The following is a 16,366-nucleotide window of genomic DNA, read 5'->3' on the forward strand; positions in this document are numbered from 1 at the left end:
AGCCACGGAGACTAAGGACGAACCCAGGAGAGGGGCTGGCTGCCTAGGACGGGTGGTCTGGAGAGGAGCCACCACCCTCACCCCACGGGTCGTGATAGTCTCAGGGAAGAGATGGCACCAGGCCCGGCCTCCCCGGAATCAGCCGCAGAGCGGGCTGGAAAAGGAAAGGTAAGGAGTCAGCATCTCTGGACCACCCGCGCGCTCCCCTGCTCCAAGGAGCGCGACCCCGACTCCGGCCCCTGGGAGAACGGCAAGCGCGGGGACCGAACCCCTGAGAGGGCCGGGGAGGGCTGTCACTGGCTCCTGCCTCCCACCCCTGCGACCATGGCCGGTCGCTCTCTCCCCAGCGTGACAGTCACGGCGGCCGCGGACCGAGCGTCTCCGGCCCGGCGTCTCCCCTCCGCCGGACGCCGGCACCCCCTGCTGCCCTGCGCCGAGCGGGGTAGTGCGAAGAAGACCGCCCGGGCCCCTCCCCCACCACCCCCAACCCCCTCCCCGACTCCGGAAAAGCGGTTACCTGGCGCGCGGGCGGGAGCGAGGACACGACCCCGAGGAGGAAGATAAGAAGGAAAACGGTGACCTCCGGCCCAGGGAAATTTGGGAGACTTGTTCCGCACTGGGTGACAGCTGTTCGCTGCGCACGCGCACCCGGCCCCAGTCTTCCGAGCACTCCGCCGCTCCTCACCCTCCCGTTGAGGGGCTGGGAGGCAGCGGCGAAGGCGCGCGCACAGCGCCAGCCGGCTCTCCCTGCGCGAGGGCGCGCGCGCCGTCACATGACTGCTGGGGCCCGGCACTTAGTGGGTCACGTGAACTTCCAAACAGCTTTAAGGTGCCAGGCACCTTCTTGCTTTGGGCTTTATCTTCCCCACTGTTCTTAACCTAGGCTCGCTGCCGCGCTTCTTGTTTTCTGGAGACCGACACGTCCCCTTTCTCCCAGAAGGGGTAGACACTTGAGCAGAAGGAAGGAACAGGTGCACAGACCCTTGCCCGGAAACGCCTGCCGGGTTCCCGCAGGGCTGAACCTGATGGGTGTCCACGCGCCACACGTCGTCCTGGGCTCCGACGCGAGCCTATGGCGGCCTCCGGCGCGCGGACGTCAGTGTGGCGTTGCTATGGGTGGGGCCTCGGAAAGCCCAGCGGAGGCTGGCTGGGATGTTGTCGCTCGCTGCTGGGCGGCAGAGACATCTTATGGCCGGGGCTTCTGAGCCTCCTGACCGAAATTGGAGATCCCGAGTGAACGAAGGGTGTCTCTCTACTAGCCTTTTAAGAGGTTATTCTCAAGCAGGAGGCTGTGTTGTTAGCCGAGGGGAGCGAAACTGCCCGGTATTCCAGACGCTTCCGAGGAACACGTCCGGCCCAGCGCAGGCGTGCGCTTTAACTGAGGAGACCTGCGGTGGCCCCAGGAGGAATTCGGGCAGGGGTGGGAGAAGGTCTCTCAAAAAGTTGGCAGGACAGCAGTATGGCCTGAACTGTAGTAACAGGAAGTGCAGGTGCCTCCGGACCCCTCAGAACCTACTTAAATTAGCTTGCTACTACTTGCTACTTCTGCGCTGTTCCTCTGCCTTCCAAGGTGTCAGAAAGAACCACACAGACCTTACTTAATTAAGCCTTTGTACTACCAAAGACAGATGGTTGAGCACCAGGTGTTTTGAGAAGCTGAACAATTTTTTTTAACTTCCTGTAGAGTTCCCAGCTGGGTCCCTTGTGGCTTTTCCCCTAACGTCTTCTTAGCTAAGAAAGATTGGGCAGAACCTTACGCTTCTGAGCACACTTGGGCTGTCTCATATATTGAGTTTTCTACTACAATACTTTTTAAACTATCTCAACAGGTCCACTTACCACACCCTTGAAATCTTTTCTTGCTGAAAGGAGCATTGCAAGGACAGGTGAAATACGGGTTAAGTAAGGTTAATGGGATTATTGGGCCACCGCATTTCTTTAATTATCAAATTAGAAACAAAATTTAGGCTGTATTACCCATATATGAACACATCTGAACTTGCCTAACATGTACGCTCTACTGGGAATTTTCCAAATGTATATATTATTATAATCCCAACTCTCCTTACAAGTCAATTGGATATGCTAACACAATAAATGTATTACAGCATTCACTTAGGGCTTACTGTGAGCTCAACACTGTTTTAAGAGCTTCACCTATATTAACTAAATTAATCCTTATAATAATTCAGTGAGTAGGTATTATTATCTCCCTGTTACAGATATTAAAATTGAAATACAAGATTAAGAAATATGTCAAACAGCTACTAAACACCAGGGTCCTTAGGAAGCCATATGCTGTATTGGACTAGGAACCTAGTACACGAGAATAAAAAGTCTGGAAACCTGAATTCCAGTCCGTTTACAATTTGCAGATACAGGATATTGCACAAATAACATTTGTTGAACACGGTGAATTGAATCTCAGTTTTTTTAATGTGAATAATGAGGGTGACATACCAGCTTTCTGACTTTGAGCATTTTTGAACGTTAAAGAAGTTAATGTGAAATGTCAAAACACTTAAAAAGCTGTAAAGGACAGTATGAATCTATTAAGCACCGTTTTGGAAACTGAAGTGAGCCTACTAGAAAGTCAACTGGACTCATGGCACAAAAGACAATGTTGTGTCCCTAATGTACTGAAATGCCTCTATATTGTAAATTACAATAAAATTAATATTTTAGCCATATAGATTAATTTCTTTAGATCCAATTAGAAATGCCACTTGTAATTAGATGGAGGCTGTATAATGGATACATAGATTTTCCTTGAAGCTTATGTTATTTAAACTACTGTTCACATCACCTCAGAGACAATACCTGTAAATTTCTTAAAATATGTATAATGCAGCAAATTGATAAATTCATACACTACTAAATAATATAGTCTAATTTTGAATATATTGAAGTTCATTAGACTTGTAAATATAAAGAATGAAATGATAGTAATACTCATTAATGTTTCTATTTATCATCACATGGATGTTATTTATACATGTATAATACAAACCAATCAATGACTAGATGTTTAGATGATTTTTTAAAGTATCACAGTAAATATGATAGTGGGTACCTAGTAAAATTAGAAATCTTGGTAATTCTTCTCTGTCTCCTGTGTTCTGAAGTTCAGGTCAATTTATCTCTTACCTAGATTATTACAACAATCTCCTAATGATCTCCCTATCTCCAATGCATTCTACACACACAGACACACACAACTCATCATCTGTACTGCAGGCCAAAATTATCCTCCTAAAATTTAAAAAATGATTGCATGATTCCACCCAACTGATACACTTGACTAATTCCCCATCATTATCAAAGCTTTTCAGTCTTTTTCACTAACAGTCATAATGGCCAAGACTATGTGGCCAAGGATGTGGTAATAGACACTGAAATGAGTCAAGCCTCTGTATAAGCTGAATATTCAATCTGTTTGAATAGCATTATATCTGTGTTTAATATAAGAAAAAACACCTAAAATATTTAATATTCCCATCAAAACATTTGAATAAAATTAAAGCTTTGGGGAGATATGTCATGTTTTCCCTAGGGCTTCTAGTTCTCCCTGGGCCACTGCCTTAAACTTGTACCTGTGTGTGTTCAGAAGGGTGGGGTTCTGGAGGAACAAGTAAGGTAGTTTATGTTTTTGTTTTTACATCAAAGAAAACATTGAAACTTATTTATGACACCAAATCATAAAACAATACAAACAATTAAGGGAGGAGGGGAAATAGCTCAGTGGTATAGCACATGCTCAGCATGCACAAGGTCCTGGATTCAATCCCCACTACTTCCATTAAAAAAAAAAAAAAATTAGATATTCATTCATTTTAGCAAGTAAAAATAAAACTACATACCTAAACTGAAGTTGTAAGCACTGAGTATTTGTAGCTGTTAATTTCAATCGATCCTTTTTATTATTTATCATTGCTATCTATTTTTGTTATTTGTACCATTTTATGAAGAAGTTGTGGACAGTGATACAGCTAGGAACAGAACATGTATGGCCTTGCCCTCATGCACAATCAAGCCACAATGAGATAGCGACATACATCCACAAAATGGTTAAAAATAAAAACTGACAGACAAATGTTGGTGACAATGTGGAGAAACAGAAACACCAATAAATAGAAAGACATGTACATATGCATCAAACACATACACAGGAAGGTTATAGCATTACTTGTGAAGCCCCAAACTGGAAACAATCCAACTATCAATCAACAGTTAAATGGAGATATATTTCTACAATGGAAAACTATACAGCAATAAAAATAAATGAATTACTGCTACCCAAAACAAAATGGCTAAATCTCATTAATGGTAAGTGAAAGAAGCCAGACCCAAAAGAATACATGCTGTGTGATTCCATTTATATAACATCTAAAAATAGACAAAACTATTTTATGGTGTTAAAAGTCAAAATAATGGTTGTCTTTGAGGAGAAGAAAGGTGGTGGAGCATTTGGGAGGGGAGGGGTAAAGAACCTCTGGGGTGCTGCTTATGTTCTGTTTGTAACCTGGATGATGAAACCTGTGATAACTCCTAAAGCTGTACACTTATGATTTGTACAGTTTTATATAAGACATTTAAATTTAAATGGTCTTCAAACATTTAGTATGTTAATTTTTGTATTTTTTTATAGCAACTTTCTTACCTACCTTTTGACCAATAAACCACGCAGGTTAACTTAACTTGATAAATAAAGGGTAAAACTTCTGAACTTTCCCTTTCCTTTTCCATGAAATTTTTTGTTGATTAGAAAGGGGAAATCTTGAAGGCAAAAACAAATGAAAAGAAAACTAAGCTCCTTTTTCCTTTTGTCCCATTAACTCTTAAGAATTTCAGTAAGTGAAAGAGTTTCCTCTCTGTAACTTTTTTGTTTCCATTACTTGAATATTTTCTCTTTTTTTAGGGTTGTCAGTAACTCAGAATGAAATGTAATACTCCGTTACAATAATTTTGCTAGCATAAGTAATTTTTTAGCTTTCTCGGCCGTATTATATACATATTGACATTTCAAATCCTTTTTAGTTGCTGGCAAAGAATGTACGGCATACCGTGGAGATATTGCAAGGTCGGTTTCAGACCACTGCAATAAAGTGAGTCACATGAATTTTCTGATTTCCCAGTGCATATAGAAGTTATGTTCACATCATAATGTCGTCTCTTAAGTGTGCAGTATCATTATGTCTAAAAAAGTGTACAGACCTTACTTTAAAAATACTTAATTACTAAAAGAAAAAAAAATGCTAACCATCATCTGAGCCTTCAGTGAGTTGTAATCTTTTTGCTGGTATGGAGGTCTTGCTTTGATGTTCATGGCTGCTGACTAATCAGGTAGTGGTTGCTGAAGGTTGGGGTGGTTGTGGCAATTTCTAAAAATAAGACAACAATATATTTTGCCATATCAATTGATTCCTCCTTTCTCTGTAGCATGTAATGCTGTTTGATAGCATTTCACCCATGATAAAAAAAATTCAAAATTTGTCAACCCTCTCAAATACTACTACTGCTTTATCAAGTAAGTTTAGGTATTATTCTAAATCTTTTCTTGTCATTTCAACAATATTCACAGCATTTTCACCAGGAGTGGATTCATCTCAAGAAGCCACTTTCTTTGCTCATCCATAAGAAGCAGCTCCTCATGTGTTAAAGTTTTGCCATGAGAGTGCAGCAATTCACTCATGTCTTCAGGCTCCAACTCTAATTCTAGTTCTTTTGCTAGAACTAGATGTAGGGATTATTTCCCTGACATCTGCAGTTCCTTCCTCCACTGAAGTCTTGAACCCCTCAAAGTCATCCATGGAATCAACTTCTTCCAAGTCCCCTTAATAGTGATATTTTGACCTCTTCCCATGGATTATGAATGTTCTTAATGACATCTAGAATGATCAATCTTTTCCAGAAGATTTTTCAATTGACTTTGTCCAGATCCATCAGAGGCTAACTAGGGCCACTATAGCCTTATGGAATGTATTTCTTAAATAATAAGACTTGAAAGTCAAAATGACTCCTTGATCCATGAACTGCAGAATAGATGTTATGTCAGCAGGCATGAAAACAACACCAATCTTGTTGTACAGCTATATCAGAGCTCTTGGGTGACCAGGTGCATTGTCAATAAATGTAATATTTTGAAAGGAATGTTTTTTTTCTGAGCAGTAGGTCTCCAGAGTGAGCTTAAAACATTCAGTAAACCTTATAAACAGATAGCTTTCCAAGCAGGCTTTGTTGTTCCATTTATAGAGCACAGAGTAGATGGTGCATAATTCTTAAAGGCCCTAGGGTTTTCAGAATGGTAAATGAGCATCAGCCTCAACTTCAAGTCACCAGCCACATTAGCCCCTAATAAGAAAGTCATTCTGTCCCCTGAAGGTTTGAAGCCAGCCATTGATTTCTCCTCTCTAGCTATGAAAGTCCTAAATGGCATCTTCTTCCAGTATAAGGCTGTTCTATGTTGACAACCTATTGTTTAGTGTAGCCAACTTCATTCATTATATTTGCTTAATCATTTGGATAACTTGCTGCAGTTTCTACATCAGCACTTGCTCCTTCACCTTGCACTTCTATATTATGGAGATGACTTCTTCCTTTAAACCTCATGAACCAACCTCTTTTAGCTTTTAACTTTTCTTCCACAGCTGCCTGACCTCCCTGAGCCTTCACAGAATTGGAGGGAGTGAGGGCCCTGCTCTGGATTAGGTTTTGGCTTAAATGAATGTAGTGTCTGCTTTGCTCTTCCTATCCAGATCACTCACAATCCTTCCACATCAGCAATAAGGCTCTTTAGCTGTCTTATCATTTGTGCGTTTTGCTCAAGAGGACTAGCTTTCAGGCTATCTTGGCTTTCAACATGCCTTCAGTATTAAGCTTAATCATTTCTAGTTAGGGAGGGTATAGCTCAAGTGGCAGAGTGCATGCTTAGCATGCAAAAGGTCCGGGGCCAGGACCTCCTCTGAACAAAAAAAAAAAAAGTAAATGAATAAATAAACTTAATTACCTCCCTCTTAAAGTAAAAATGAATTTTTTTAAGTAAGCTTAATCATTTCTAGCTTTTGATTTAAAGTGAGAGACAACTCTTCCTTTCACTTGGATACTTAGAGGCCACTGTATGGTTATTTATTGGTCTAATTTCAATATTGTTGTGTCTCCAGTAATAGGGAGGCCCAAGGAGAGGGAGAGACGGGGAAATGGTAGAGCAGTCAGAACACACACAACATTTATCAATTAAGTTTGCTGTCCTATATGGTCATGGTGTATGGTGCCCCACAATAATTATAACAGTAACATCAAGGATCAGTGATCACAGATCACAGTAAATATAATAATGAAAAAGTTCAAAATATTGTGAGGCTTACCAAAATGAAACAGAGAGACACGAGGTGAGAAAATTTTATTGGAAAAATGGCACCCATAGATTTGCTCAACACAGGGTTGCCACAAACATTCAATTTGTAAGAAACACATTACCTATGAAGTGCAATAAATTGACGCACAACAAAACAAGGTCTGCCTGCATTAAATTTTTTAATAAAAAGGGTATTATTTTAAAAAATAGTTTCTAAGTATGCTGATTTCACTTCAGGTTAGTAAGGAAAGCAGCAGGTCCATTTGTGACAGCATGTGATAATACCATGTGTGTGTCAGCCAACTGCTTTAGTCTGTAAGCCAGAAAGTTTCCTGGAAGAAGGTATATTAGTTTACATTGTAAATCCAGGAAAAATTTATCTGGAGTAATAAGTCTATCTTATCACATATCTAACCATTAAATACTATATAATTTCTAGTATACTCAAGTGTATATGATTCATTTTAACTCGTTCCTCTATTAATTTCTGTCTCAGAAAGGTGCCTTGCTTCATCTCTCCAGCAATAGCTCTTTCAGTATCACAAATAAGGATCCAATTGTCATGGGCTTTCTTCTGCAGAACAAAATGTTGCTTTATAAGATACGTTCATATTCTATAGTTTCCTTCCATTTTATTGAATTCACTGATTTTAGTATTTCCTTTCCTCTGTACCTGACCACTCCTGATTTTCTTCTCTGTTCAGATCTTCCAGTAAGGTGTTCTATCTGATCATCATGTTCAATTTTCACCTTGAAGCTGCACAGTATATTTTCTAGGACCTTGTGCTGACTACAGAGAACAAGCATCCTGTTCTATCTTCTTTAAGTGCTCTTCCAATCACGCATAATTGACATCTAATCACTCAGCTAAAATCATAAATGGTTTCTCTCCTTGAACTAATGTTAACATAGCCTGAGGCTTTGTCATGTTCATTCTGTTGTGATACGTTCCAAACTATGACCACTAATCTCTCCCATGCTTTTATGCAGTGACTTTGCTCTTCCTTCCATCAGGAGGTTATCTATTTCCTGACTCTTTGAATCTGGGCTGATCTTGTGACTCAATTTGATCAACAGAATGTGGCAGAAGAGATGTTATGTGACTTCCAAAGCTGTTGCTCAAGAGGCATTGTAGCATCTGTTTTCACCCTTTTATGATGCTGTTCTGAGACCATCATGTAAGGAAGCAAGTCTAGCCTGCTAGAGAAGGGTGGTTATAAGGGAAAGAACCAAAGCTCACAATGGACAGTACCAACTGAGACATGTGAGTGGAGCTATCTTGTCCTTCCAGCCCAACCATCTTTTAGCTGAATGTTGCTACACCACTGAGCCCAGGTAAAACCAGCAGATAAATTGTCGACCAACCTAGAGAATCCTTTAAAAAAATAAATAAATCACTGCTGCTTTAAGCCAATAAATTTGGGTTGTTTAATAGACAACTAATAGAATTATCTTCTGTCTTTCACTTTCTTACCTTGGTGAGCCCTTGGCTTTGCATTGTCTAATTCAGAATATATAATTTTTCTATAACTCAAAACTTTAGCATCATCACTTTTACAATCAAGAGATTCTCTCCTCTCTTTCGGAGTCCTCTGATGTACTTTCAGTTTTTCCTGAGCTTGATGTTTTGTTCATTCCAATTTCCTCTTCCTGTCACATGACAGAGCATCCTTAACTTTATCTTCAAGTAGTTTTGCTTCATTAAGTGCTATCTTATCTCTGCTTAAAGGTATATTGAGTTCTTTTTTGTTATTTTCCTATAAACTTAAAACTTTTCTACAGATTTATTTATATTTTCTTCTTAGTTTATACCATACCAAGTATATATTTTCACTGGTTTTAGATTACTTTCCAAATATCTCATGATTTTATCTAGCCCCTTCATCAGAGAAATGCATTTCTATTTTGTTGGCTGTTCTCTTCAAGTGAGCTCTTAGCTTATGAAGCTGTTGATACCTTTTCAGGAGTTTCTGGTTTTCTCTTTTCATTTGAAGTGTATCTGTCTCAGCAATTCATGTTTAGTTACTTGGTATGTTCTGTTCTTTTTTGGAAAACATACAACATCCCAGGGCACACTCTGTAAATTCTGCAGGTCACTGTCTAGTTTGCTCCAGCAACCCAGGCCCTGGTCTAGGTTCCACAGGGCTCCCATCTAAATTGTTCTGGGAAATAAAGGTCCTGCTTCTAAGCTGTAATTTTTTTGGAGCAATGGTTCCCAATGTTTGTTCCAGGAATTGGCCAGGTTAAAGCTATTTTCCTTAAATACTTAGACTTTCTTTGCCTTTTCTGCTCTCATTCACTCTCATTCACAGTGGAGTTTTCTTTTCCTTTTTTTAATTGAAGTATAGTCAGTTTACAATGTTGTGTCAATTTCTGGTATACAGAATAATATAGGTATATAACATACATATATTTGTTTTCATTCACAGTGGAGTTTTCTGAGGCTACAACTAAGAGTGATTTCACCAAGGCTATGAATAATGGAAAGGGTACATCTGTACTATTGTGTTTAAATTTTTTGTTTTAAAATCTAATACAATACATATGGATGGATATAACCACAAAGGCAATTTTCAAGAGTGTTAAGGCAGTCTTGCGACCAAAAAGTCAGAGAACTCTGTGACAGAACATACCGTTAAAAAAGTAAATTTCCTTTAACCGTCAATTCTTGGGATGCTACTTTGACAACAAATGCCCCCTTGAGGCGCCCTTTCCTTCTTTGGGGCGTTTACCTAGCAGACGGTTCCGGAACTGCTGCCGCGGGGCGTCCGCAGCGTGGGCTGCCCGGCCAAGCCGCCGCTGTGCAGCCAGCGGGTCGGGAAGACGCACGGGGTCAATGCGGAAGGGGCAGCGAAGTGAGGACAGTAAGAGAGCAGGAGGAGGAGGAGCAGGCCTTGAGCCTCCACCACTCAGCCCCTGGTAAGGCTCTGCAGGGTGCTGGCCTGCGCATGGCTGGCTGAGTGCCTGGCGCCTCCTCCACACTGCTGCTGGCTGCAGTCTTCCCGCAGGATCCCAAGACTCTTCCGCTTCCCTCCACCCCTTCCTCTGGAGCACACCTGGCTCCAGGCCTGTGTGCCCAACCCTCTATGCAGACAATAGAGACAGCTTTGAGGGCTTATTTTTAGTAAAATCGCTATGTAACAGGCGTGTTTGCAGTAACTCCAAATATGTGGTCCTGGAAAGTCTCAAGTCCTGCATAATTGCAGAGTTTTGGGTCAAAGTGGATTGGGGCAGACCATTTATTGCCTATCCAGAGTGCTAAAAATCCCACTGCTTGCACACTTAAAATTCCTCTGGAGTGTGCTGCTGCCACTCTTAGAGCCTATGGACTCCTGCTTCCTTCTTAGACAAGGTAGGTTGTTGAGGGCATTAGAGACTAATCTCATCAAGAATTAAAATCTTATCTGGGGTAGAGCATTCTTCATCAAATTCTATTCACACCTGGAGAAATATCTTTACACTTTTTCATCTTCACACACAGCTTCCCAAAATAGTTTAACACTGTGGGAAAGTGTAGCCAGGTTTTTGCAAACACAAACTCAAGTCACTTTTTTTCACTAAACAGGGGATTTCTGTAGTATTTTCATCTTTTTCTTAAGGTCTTCCTGCATTGTAAGTTGTTTTTTTTTTTTCCTTTAATTGCTCCCAAACATTAACATGCAGAGGAAAATTCCACATGAACGCACAATATTTCCACTGTTATACTGGCATAGGCCTATTTATCAATGTCCCATGAGCTAATTCTTGCTAAAGAAACACCACAGTTACAGAAGAGACTAACACCTGGTTTTCCTTCCATTTTCCTGTGTCCCTCTTCATATTGGCCAGGTGTTTTCTCAGAGAGCCTTCATTCAGCTCTTACTTGGCAGAGTTAAACTGCTACTAGCAGAGGTCGCATATGAACTAGATTCTGAGTTCTACTTTTGGAAATCAGTTTTTCCAAAGACTGTCCCTATTGAGACTGCAGAAGTCAGCTGCCTCCCCACCCCACCCTCTGGAGGTGACATAATATTGTCTAATGAAGCTGCATTTTTACATAGTCAGACTTGGAGAGGATTTCAGGTCAATGAGTCTCTTAGCTACTAGCTTCCTCCCACAATTCCAGTGAACAAAGATTAGCTGCAGATTCCATAGAGAAGGCAGAAAATCTTGTATTTTCCCTCGATCTAGCTCCCTAATATTTAGCAACGGCAAACAAAAGAGCAAAATAAAAATAACCATGAGACTAAAGATGCAAACTGGGTAATCCTTGTTGCTTACTTAGTAAATGAGTATTTATTGAATGCCTGCCTCATGCCCTGGATTGTCAGATTCGGGTGACAGTTGTGTACAAGGTAGCTATGTTTTTGTCTACATGACCTGCCTCAGTGATACCAGTGAGAAGACAGGAGCCCCACCACTGACAAAAACCACTTCTGTCGACCTAATTTCATTAGCTATACTTAGGAGGATTAATTATCTAGCAGTTGTATTCTTTAGTCCTCTTGATCCCTTGTAATTTTCATTTTGGGTAATCGTCTGTCAGCACCATCTTTTCCACAAGAATATCTCTTCATGAAAGCCATATTTTTGTTTAATGCTATTTCAGCTTCATTTTTCTTTTTAGACCTAGCCTTAGCATAAACTATCGAAGGATACCACACAAGCTCAAACTGAGATATATTCTATAAAACTATCGGGCTATATTCTGCATAAATATAATATGTCGTCCTGGACTGACAGATATATAATTACTATAATGAACATTAATAGGACAATTAAAGAAATAGGAAAAGAGACTGCAGGGTAGATAAAATTGTAATATGGACTGTAGATCAAAGTATTTTATCAATGTTACATTTCCTAAATTTGATAAGGGCACTGTAGTTATGTAAGAGAATATTCTTTTTCTTATGAAATATACACTAAAGTTTTCAGGAGAAAGGAGACATGATATGTGCAACCCAGCCTCAAATGTTTCAAAAAGTATAAACGACAAACATGAGTGTGCGCCTGCATGTGCGTGCAGAAAGAGAGAGAGAAAGAAGGCACATATGGCAAAATGTCAAAAACGGTAAGTCTAAGTATAGGGCATATGGGAGTTCTTTGTTCTAGTCTTGTAACTTTTCTGTAAACTTAAAATTGATTCAAAATAAAAACAGGACAAAACTACCTAATAAGAAATGTGTATCAATTCACATTCCAAACATCTCTTCTAGAAGGCAATTTGGATAGATGTATCAAAATCCTTAAAAATGTACTTTGCCTTAAAGCCAGCAATTCTACTTTAGACATTTTTTTTTTGCAAGGAATCAACTGGAGGTGAGAGTCAGTTATGTGTATGAGACCTTATCCTTCCATTATTTTGATAGCTATAATTTTGAAATATTAAATGTTCATAGTGTTGTTTTGGCTAAATTATAGGATTCAATGCTGCCATTAAAAAGCTCACTGTAGTGCATAATATTTATTGTCATAGAAAACACTGGCCAATACATTACTATGTTAACGAAAAATCAATAAAACAATATATTTATGTATTTACCTTTATTTAAAATGTGTATATATATATATTTTTAGGTTATTTATTTATTTATTTATTTGTAATATGATTTGGTTTTTATTTTTATTTTTTAAAACATTTTTTATTGAGTTATACTCATTTTACAATGTTGTGTCAAATTCCAGTGTAGAGCACAATTTTTCAGTTATACGTGAACATATATATATTCATTGTCACATTTCTTTTCTCTGTGAGCTATCACAAGATCTTGTATATATTTCCCTGTGCTATACAGTATGATCTTGTTTATCTGGTCTACAGTTTTGAAATCCCAGTCTGTCCCTTCCCACCCCCCACCCCCCACCCCCTTGGCAACCACAAGTTTGTATTCTTTGTCTATGCATCTATTTCTGTTTTATATTTACGGTTTGTTGTTTTTTTTTTTTTAAATTCCACATATGAGTGATCTCATATGGTATTTTTCTTTCTCTTTCTGGCTTACTTCACTTAGAATGACATTCTCCAGGAACATCCGTGTTGCTGCAAATGGTGTTATGTTGTCAGTTTTTATGGCTGAATAGTATTCCATTGTATAAATAAACCACATCTTCTTTATACAGTCATCCGTTGATGGACATTTAGGCTGTTTCCATGTCTTGGCTATTGTAAATAGTGCTGCTATGAACACTGGGGTGCAGGTGTCATTTTGAAGTAGGGTTCTTTCTCCCTAAAGTGGGTCTCTTGTATGCAGCATATTGAAGGTTCTTGATTTATTATCCAGTCTGCCACTCTATGTCTTTTGACTGGAGCATTTAGTCCATTAGCATAAAGTGTGTATATATTTTAAATGAACAAAATCTTAGAAACACATCAGTACACATTTTGTTTGTTTCTTTGTTCATTTGTTCATTTCTTTGTTTTGGGGGGGAGGTAATTAGGTTTACTTATTTACTTAGTTTTTAGAGGAGGTACTGAGGATTGAACCCAGGATCTTGTGCATGCTAAGCATGCTGCTGTACGACTTGAGCTACACCCTCCCCCACCAATACATTAACAATTGCTCCTTTTATATGTTGGGATTACAGAAATTTATGTTTCATTTTAAGTTTGTGCTTTTCTGTATTTTTCAAAATCTCTGAATTCTACATATGTTACTTTGGTAATTAGACAAAAAATTAAATCCCCATGATATTCTGTTATACGGGAGTTTGTATGGTAGTTTCATGCTTCACACACTAAAGATACAGCATTGGGTTTAGGTGGAAAATATTAACATCATTGGTTATTTTATATGTTTATAGATATTCAACAAATTTGCATCAAGTTTATTAGTATAAGAAAAACACCATGAGTTCAAATTCAGGATAAAAAGGAGTAAGCACACTTCACTCTGTCTCTTCCACTCATCCAGCTAAAAAATCTATACAAAATGCAGGGAACAGTCTGAGGATTATGGAAAATAAATAACAGCAGGTGAATTGGCGAAGACCAGAAATCACAGTACCAGAGAACTAGAACTGAGTTTCCCACTTCCATTCCCCTTTGGCATTCCTCAGCCTGGTCACAATACAGCTCCAAACCAGGAAAAGGCTAATCTTAAATGTTCTCACCACAAAAAAGAAATAATAATTACACAACATAATGGAGATGTTAACTAGTGCTACTGTTGTAATCATACTGCAATATATAAGTGAATCAAATCTACACCTTAAACTTACACAATGTTGTATATTAATTACATCAAGATCAAAAAGAAAGGAAAAGGTGAAGAGGACACTTTTAGAAGCTCTTTTTTTTTTAAGAAGCTCTTTTTATCAGGTTCTCTTTGGTAGCAGTCATTTCCCAGAGAGCAACAGCCCAAACATTCAAATAAAAAGAATTGTAATTTATCAAAAGGGTAGAGGTTAAGGGCCCTGAGAATATACAATGATATTTGAAGTAAAACTGAAACATTTTCTCCCAAAGTTTAAATTGCCCTTTATGAGATACATATATTTAAACTTCTCAGAATGAAGATTTAAACTTTGAGAAGAAACGTATCTAGGTAGACCTCTCAGAATAGCTAAAAAGTTAAAGAATGTAGAGGGAATTTGGGGTAGATTCTTTACTGGATTTGATATTTCACTTCAGTACATGTGTATACTTCACTGTAACTAAAACCAGCTATTAAATAATTGCCCATCAGCCCAGCTGGGTAATGGAGATGGCCATGAAACTAGAGGAAAAGAGAAACTGGCATTTCAAACCCAGTTACTAACATAAAGAAGAAAAATGCTAGAATATAGTACCATTCTTTAAATAAATTAGCCAAAAAGTTTTCTTAAAATTTTAGAACTGAAATACTGTAACAACAAAAAAAACCTACCTTACATTAATGTAACAGGAAGAGTCAATGAACTTGAGGATAGATGAACAGATACTATCCACATTGAACAACAGAGGAAAGAAAAATCCCCTCCCTGCCAAAAATGAACAAAACCTCATGGATCTATGGACAGTACCAAAAGAGCTAATTAACATTCGTATCATTGGAGTTTCAGAAGGAGAGGAAAAAGAGTACATTACTATATACATGTATACTTGGAAAACAATGGCTTAAAATTTATCAAATTTGGCAAAAGACAATAACCTATAGACTCAAGAAGGTCAGCAAACCCTAAACAGGAAAAAACAAATGAACCTGAATCAAAAAAATTACAATCAAATTGCTGAAAACTAAAGACAAAGTCTTGAAAACAGCCAGAGAATAACAATACATTGCTTATAGGTAAACAAAGTTTCAAGCAACTGCGAAGGCAGAAGGAAGATAACATTTTCAAGTATCAAAAAAAGAAATGTCAACCTATACCCTATATCCAGTGAAAATATCTTTCAGAAATGGAGATGAAATAAAGACATGCTCAGATAAATGGAAACTAAAGAATTTTTTGCAGAAAAAAAAAATCTGCTCTAAAAAATTGCTAAAAGAAGTTCAGATATAAGGGAAACAGTATCAGGTGGATATTAAACAATATACTTCTAAATAATTCAGGTGTCAAAGAGGAAATCCCAAATTAGAAAAGATTTTAATTTGAATGAAAATAAAATTTGAATGAAACTGGAAAACATTTTACACTGAATGAATGTTTAGGGGGGATTTTACAGCATTAAACGCCTGTATTAGAAAAGATGAAAGTTCTCATATCAATGATCTAAGTTTTAAGAAACTAGAAAAAAAGAACAAAATAAACCCAAAGACTCAGAAGAAAAGAAATATTAACAGCAGAAATAAAATAGAACAGAAAAACAACACAAGAAATTAACAAAAAAAAAAAAGAGAGAATATGTGAATTATCAATATCAGAAATGAAAGGGGATTATCACTACATCGTGGAAGTTTGTTCACCATTTCCAGCATTTCACAAAGTGTAAAAGGCAGTGTGGAGGTGAAGGAGAATGAGCTTTGGAGGTGATACACACGGGTACAAATTCTGGTACTTTTACTATCTTGCTGTGAAAGAAAGCCAATTTCTCCAACTTTTTGGTCTTAA

At 38.6% G+C, this 16,366-nt stretch overlaps 1 protein-coding gene across 4 annotated transcripts in view; it reads right to left on the reverse strand.

The window, feature by feature from the left end:
• The window catches only part of KDM4C (lysine demethylase 4C), a 360,744-nt gene that overhangs the window by 329,560 nt on the left and 14,818 nt on the right, over positions 1-16,366 (reverse strand). For 3 of the 4 annotated variants that reach the window (XM_074361600.1, XM_074361599.1, XM_074361597.1), the window contains exon 1: positions 518-651. The exons of the other annotated variant lie outside the window; for it this stretch is intronic. The gene's annotated coding sequence lies outside the window, so the exon portion shown is untranslated. Of the gene's footprint in view, positions 1-517; positions 652-16,366 lie in introns of those variants that run through there. 4 annotated transcript variants of the gene reach the window in all.

This window comes from Camelus bactrianus, chromosome 4 (genome assembly GCF_048773025.1).
Source record: "Camelus bactrianus isolate YW-2024 breed Bactrian camel chromosome 4, ASM4877302v1, whole genome shotgun sequence".
In the NCBI taxonomy this organism is placed as follows: Eukaryota; Metazoa; Chordata; class Mammalia; order Artiodactyla; family Camelidae; genus Camelus; species Camelus bactrianus.